At 41.7% G+C, this 6491-nt stretch overlaps 1 protein-coding gene across 1 annotated transcript in view; it reads right to left on the minus strand.

Moving 5' to 3' along the window:
* TMEM106B (transmembrane protein 106B) overlaps positions 1 to 430 on the minus strand; it is a 17034-nt gene extending 16604 nt beyond the window's left edge. Inside the window, exon 1 of the mRNA XM_009326103.1 lies at positions 381 to 430. The gene's annotated coding sequence lies outside the window, so the exon portion shown is untranslated. The remainder of the gene's footprint in view (positions 1 to 380) is intronic.
* Positions 431 to 6491: the final 6061 nt, after the last annotated feature.

Consider the following 6491-nt stretch of genomic DNA (forward strand, 5'->3'; position numbering starts at 1 on the left):
CCGCACAGAAACCGCCGTCCCGAGCGTGAGGCGGTGCCCGGTCTGAGGGGTGAGAGGTGCTCCCGCACCCCGGGCCCCGGGCCCCAGGGTAGGGGTAGAAGCAAGGGTAAGGGAAGGGGAAATCAGGAGACGCCGCAGCCCCTCTCCGCAGCTAAGGGACGGAGGGCAGAGCGGGTTTCCTCCCTACGTTTCGCTGTCAGCAATCGTCCGCTGCTCTGCCTGCGGTTGTGTGCTCCACATAAGCTCTGCGTTGCGTTAATCACAGGAAAAAAAGCGGGGCTTTTTCTTCCCGCAAGTGAGTTTACTTCGCGGTACCTTCACAGCCACCGTCGTTACTTTCTGTTCCCTGTTCGGTGATAGCTCCGGTGGAAGCAGTTCACCACACTCTGCTCCGGGGGAAATGAGATGCTCGAGCAAGGGAAGCTATGGCAGGTCAGCAAAAGAGGTGTAAGAAACGAGACGCGCTACCGCTGCAATTCAGTTTTATAACTCATGTCACATTACGCAAGGTTGCTTGTACAGCTGATGTTTATTCAGGGCATGGGCAGTGAGGTGTTCTCCAAGCGATTTGCCAGAGCAAAATGAAGTACATTGGAAGTGAATAATTTGTGATTTTTGCTCATTGCGTGCCGGCATCTGGTCCGTGAAAACCACTACCCAGTGACTATGGCAACACGGGAGACCACTGCTGTGTGAGGATGTGGGGACAGCAAAGGGACGAGAGCTGCACAGAGGGGACACAGCGTGGGATGAAGGAGCCTGGGGGACCAGGGAGGAGCTCTGCCTGCTTTGGGAGCCTCGTCCCAGCTGCAGGAATGACTCAGGCTGGGGGAAACCCTGTGATTCACCCCACGTATCAAAGTGCAAGGGCAAGCACAGGGGTAGGGCTCGAGGGAGAGGGTAAGGAATCGAGGTCCTTATGACAGCTTGGGGTGATCACGAGGCTGGGGCAGGGCGCCAGGCTGCTCCAGAGGCCGGGAGGAGACAGGCTGCCTCCAGCAGCCACCCAGGGCCTGTGCAGGTGTGAGGCCACCTGCAGTACGGCCCTGCCGGCAGCATGCCCGGCACCTGGCTGCAGGTCCAGGAAATGGTCAGCACAGAAAATAACCTTCCCCCACCAAAACATGTGCTCAGAGAAAAAAGGTCTGCACGTATCTTTACCTGGGCCAATGCCAGCCCATTTATTCCATTTATCCGTGGAACTTCCTGGGAGTTTAAGAGCTGTTGGCTAGCAATAGTAGCTAGCTTTCATTATCCAGTTCAAGTAAAGGAGCGTCCTGCATGCTGCTTGCTGGTGGCTTGACTCTACTTCTCTAGCCAGGCATGATCAAGCTCCTGACAGTATTGGCAAAAGCTGGCACGTCCCTTGTTCCTTTGGCAGACCTTCATCTGAGTCTTTGGCCCATCACTGTTCAAGGTTCCTGAGGTGCCTGTACAAAGCTCTCTGTGCAGCAAGATTGACCATGGTACTTTGTGGGTTCCTAACTATAAAACGGTGTGTGTAAGATACCTTGAACAGATCCCTGGCATGCTCAGGACGTATGTGGAGCTTGTATCTTGCTTTAGAGCACCAGCAAATGCCAAATGATGTGAATTTGGTAGGCTCAGGCCTGGCTATTAGTTTCACTGGCTATTGGCTTTTGGTTCTGACTCAACTTTATATCGATCCAAGGAGCACAAAGCGCAGTGTAAAAAATAGTCATAGCTTCCAGCTGTCCAAACAGAAAGTGAGAACACCAAGTCTTTGCCTTTTAAATTGTTTTAAACAATAGTGGCAGCCAGGCACATTCACCTAAATCATCACACAACAGGGGACGTGCCAGAAAAGGTCTACCAAAAAGGTTTTTGGAACAGCTTTGGGAGGTCATACTGAGTTCTGGCAACTCAAAGTTATTCAGTCTAACAAATTCTTTCAATACAAATTTATTCAATAAAAATATTCCTAGCAAATTGTAATTAGCATGGAGATTTTGATCAAATCAGCATTTTGTACCTTAGACTGCAGCAGTTTTTACCCAATACTTCCAGCCCTCAAACTAATCTATAAGGCCCCATGCAGGTAAGGATGTTACAAGGTTACTTGAGAGGGTGTTTCCCTTGCTACGATAGAAGAAACAGTTGAAATCAGCATGGGCTTTAGAGATAGTTCTCTGTTACTGTAATCAATAGAGATGTTTCCTGTTAAAGACTTCTCACTATTTGCCATAGCTTTTCCTCTGTAGCTTTGACACAAACAGAATGTCGTTGGTTTTTTTTTTCTCTTTAAAGCTGTCATGATGGAAAGGAAAATATCTCTGGATATCTGTTTGCTTTGTGTTATTTCCACTTAGAAAGTACATGTTAAAGATATCATATTAGAAAGAGAAATTGAAACACTGGAAGGATCTGGCTTACCCATTAGTGGCCTCAAGCTCATCCATAAATTCTCAAGCTCACCTTAAATATCATTTATTTGCTATAGGCTAAAGTAATGCAATGAAAACTGAGAATAAACAATAATATAAAGGTAAAATGTCACACCCACTATGCAGGCTTGAAAAACATTAAAAATATGTGATAAGAAGATGTACACATTAGAAGGACATTAGAAGTGCTTAAATATGTGATGAGGTGCTTAAAAGTGTTACTGAAATGGGCCACTGAGCTTGGGCTAATCAAGACAGGGTTCCTGTGATTATGGAAAGGGTATTTCACAATAAGGAAGTACAGACTGCACAACATCCAATATTGCTGGTTCAGGAACTGAATAGATAATGTCTAGATGAGGATTGCATGCTTCAACACAGACACAGAAATTAATCAGTTCAGAAATGCATGGTAGAGGGGTGGTACGCAATACTAGTGCTAGTAGGAGGGGTATGAAATGGAAACACTCGGATGGCATAAACAAGAGAAGCTGAGATCATCACCTTTGGACTGAGTTATAGGACAGCTGCAAGTAATACAAGCTCTTAGTTCTCATAAATCACAAAACGGGTGCAGTTTATACTTCCGATAGTGCATCAGGGAAGAAATCCAAGTGATGAATCTGGTTTCAAGTTGAGTTTTGTGGCTGGGATATGATGTGAGTCAGGTTCTTGAAAGGGCTGAAGTTAGCAATCCCTGTAGCAGCCAATTGTGCCGGTATGCAGCCTCCCAGGTCCTGTGAGCACCTGCGAAAGATGTAGACCTTAGAAGTACCAGCAAAGAGTTATATTTACTTCTAATTTTCCCCCCACGATGAATAATAGCCCACTAGTATTAGTTATCTGAAGAAACTTCAGACTACCCACATTTATTTCATCCTTCAGAAATATAAACTACTAGTTCTGTGAACACTGAAGGTCATGAAGCCTGATTTCCTATGGATTTGCCTCTCGGTTGGCTGACTATTTATCTGAATTATAATAACATTTTCTGTTACGACTGCATATACCTAGCATCTCCTTCTGCAGAGCGTTTTGGCAGCAACATGCAGGATGCTATGTTCAGAAATGGAAATTTGTAGAAATTTGCTGACTGGATAGAAAGTTACTAGGTGTTAACTCCTAAATGTTCAATCCCCAGTGTCTCCTCTGCCTGGTTATCTATTTTTATGAAATTTGTATGACCGATATTATCTCTCAAACTCAGCTGAAACTGGCTAACACCTTCAAAGTTACTGGAACTTGGGACACAGAGAAAGAGACAGGGTGATTGCATAAACCTTGTTTTCATATAGCCTACCAGGCTAAAAATGGATAGCATGCTATCTGGATGCTGAGCTAGGTACAGAAACCATTTTTATCTCCAAGCTAGCTCCAAGTCCAGAAAAGCAAACAAACAAACAGCAACACCCCCCCCCCTAAAAAAAAAACCAAACAAAAAGAATGTGAAAACTATAATCCCCATCTAATCTAGAGTATAAACTAGCAGTATGGGGGATTGCGTCCACTTACCTGTTGCTGACAGGAGAGAAGATGCTTAAGAAATCCTGTAATTACTTTAGGTTCATCATTACATCACTGGGGTTTTTGTATATAAGGAAAAGCAGGCTTTGCAGAACTATTACAGTTGTCTGTGTGGATTACGCTCCTCCTCCACCTTAAGTACCCAGGGAATAGTTATGCTGCCATGTTGTAAAGATCATGTTTTCTCTAAATTTCTCTCTATCACTAGTTCACGAGGACACCCAAAAGAAAATGGTGATTCCCTATACCATGGTTTTCTTCTTGAGAAACTTCAGAAAAGAGATACAAATTAACCTGATAAAAATAAGAACAATCCTAATTTTTAGTGATTATGCCCTTGATTCAATGAAATGACAACAGTCCTGTTTTTTCGCAAGTCATCCTAGTCCCAGGATGTGCTAGACTGAGCTGTACGGTGGTTGCAATGGTGACTTGTGCCAGGTCTCATCATTGAAGGGTACCTAAAGCCACACTCAGGCCAAAAAGAAAAAAACCCAAACTATAGAAAAAGAGGGAATTCCACAAGGCATTTCCAATTTAGGTGTACGTAATCTGAGGCAGCCTTACTGCAGGCACAGGACAGTAAGACCCAGCCTATTATTTGACCAGGAACATACTGGTCACTTTTGATGTTTTATCCTATGTCCTAGTGCTGCTTTGAGGAGTGGCTGCACTAAATGTAAAGAATTAAAAACTTAGGTTAAAAAAATCTACTGTATTAATTTGTTCTATTTGGATTTTTTAAAAAGTTGAGTTTTGAAACATCCTTTTTTCCCCCTGTGAAGTATTCTCTGTATTTCAGAATTGCTATGGTAAATATTTTTAGACACATTCAATACTTGAATATAGTTTGTCACAGATACTTTCATTGCTATGTATTTTCTGATGGTAGGGCCTGTGCACTGAGTTATTTTGCATGAATAAAACATAAACAGTCTTTTATAACTGATGTGTTTCTGATATATTGCACGGCTACTGATAACTGTCATTCTTGCAACACTCCATGGTCTTCTGCAGTGTATACTTTATAGTTTCTTTTTGTTCGTTACATGTGCACAAACCTTAAATTCTGCATTAGTTGACGAATGAGATGATTATATTCTGTAAGAACATCATTTTTGCCCATTTCTCCACAATTCTGATGCTGTATAAGAACTGCAGCTTGCTCGCTGTAATACGTGCTTCCAATACTTTCTGAGGAAAATAGCCCCTTTTTCTACTGTTTACATATTCTCCCCTTTTGAAAAAAACCATATAGCTGAATATTGATGAGGAAAAAACAAAACTGACAACAACCCACAGATCTTGACAAAAAATAATAAATCTTCTGATCGATTGGATGAATGACCTAGTGATTATACTTTAATGCTTTTGAATAGCTTCTTTCAGAACAAGGTTTTTACAGATCATGTGCAGAACCATTTGTCTTTACCTTAGAGGAGCAGCAGCGGGTGGCAGCTGTGGCTGCCTTCAGCCATGCATACGGACATAGAGTAATACTTACTGAGCAGCCCCATTGATCTTAGACTCATCTAATTTACATATGATCTCTGCTGCATTTTCTGATGGAGGAGAATACAAGCAAGGAGATTCTAGCTTTATTATTTCTAATGCGTGGCTTTAATCAAATGGGCTATATGCAGAGTTAAACCTATTATTGAGAGGCTTTTTAACTTGTATAGCTCCCCAGGGGAAGACTTAAACAACCAATGGAACATTTGGCCTTTAAGCATTCAAATTTATTTAACTTTAAAAAAGAGTACACTTTTACATACATTTAGGAAAAGTAATGACGTGTATAAGTTACATAAACCTTTGAGAAGATCTAGTTTCCTGCGTTTGGAAAGTTATGTGAGTGATGACGACTCAGTCTCTCACTGACTTTGCTAACACGACAGAATTAGTATGTCACAATGCAATAAATAAGTGGTTTTTGCTATTGTTTTATTTTTATGTAACTTGATCGGCACCAAGAAAATCCACTTGTACCTTAAAAAGTTCCCATATTCTTTTTCTAAAACAACTTGGGAGAAATCTGGTATTAAGTCCTCTATCTTTCCTTTAGGACTCTCCCACCTGGTTTAAGGCTCAGCAGTCAATGTGTGCAACCTTGTGCAGTTTATTCCATCATTTATACATAAAAATTGATTTATGGCATCAATCTAACAGGTGCATAAAGTACTTTTTTGAGCCACTATTAAAATATGAGAAATGGTACCCAGAAGAGATAAGTAAGAGATAACAGAAGGTACAGCATCAGGAGCAACAGCGTGAACAGATAACATTCAGGAAATTATTTTACATACAGCCTGAAGCCAGGTTGTTCCTGGCTTTTTAGCTTAAATGTTTTTTATTGTATGTATCGCAACAGTAAATATCATATTCATCAGTAGCATATGTCAAGAGATCTTCAATAACCTACCTACTGTAGCAAAATTATAGATGGTTTGGCCAACATTTAAAATAACTTTAAGTGCATTAGCCTGCCAGGTAACCTACTTGCAAATATATACGTATTTTGGGAGTACTATTCAAAACTCATCTCATATTTCTAGTCATGTC

Source organism: Pygoscelis adeliae, unplaced genomic scaffold (assembly GCF_000699105.1).
Source record: "Pygoscelis adeliae isolate BGI_AS28 unplaced genomic scaffold, ASM69910v1 Scaffold15, whole genome shotgun sequence".
NCBI lineage: Eukaryota > Metazoa > Chordata > Aves > Sphenisciformes > Spheniscidae > Pygoscelis > Pygoscelis adeliae.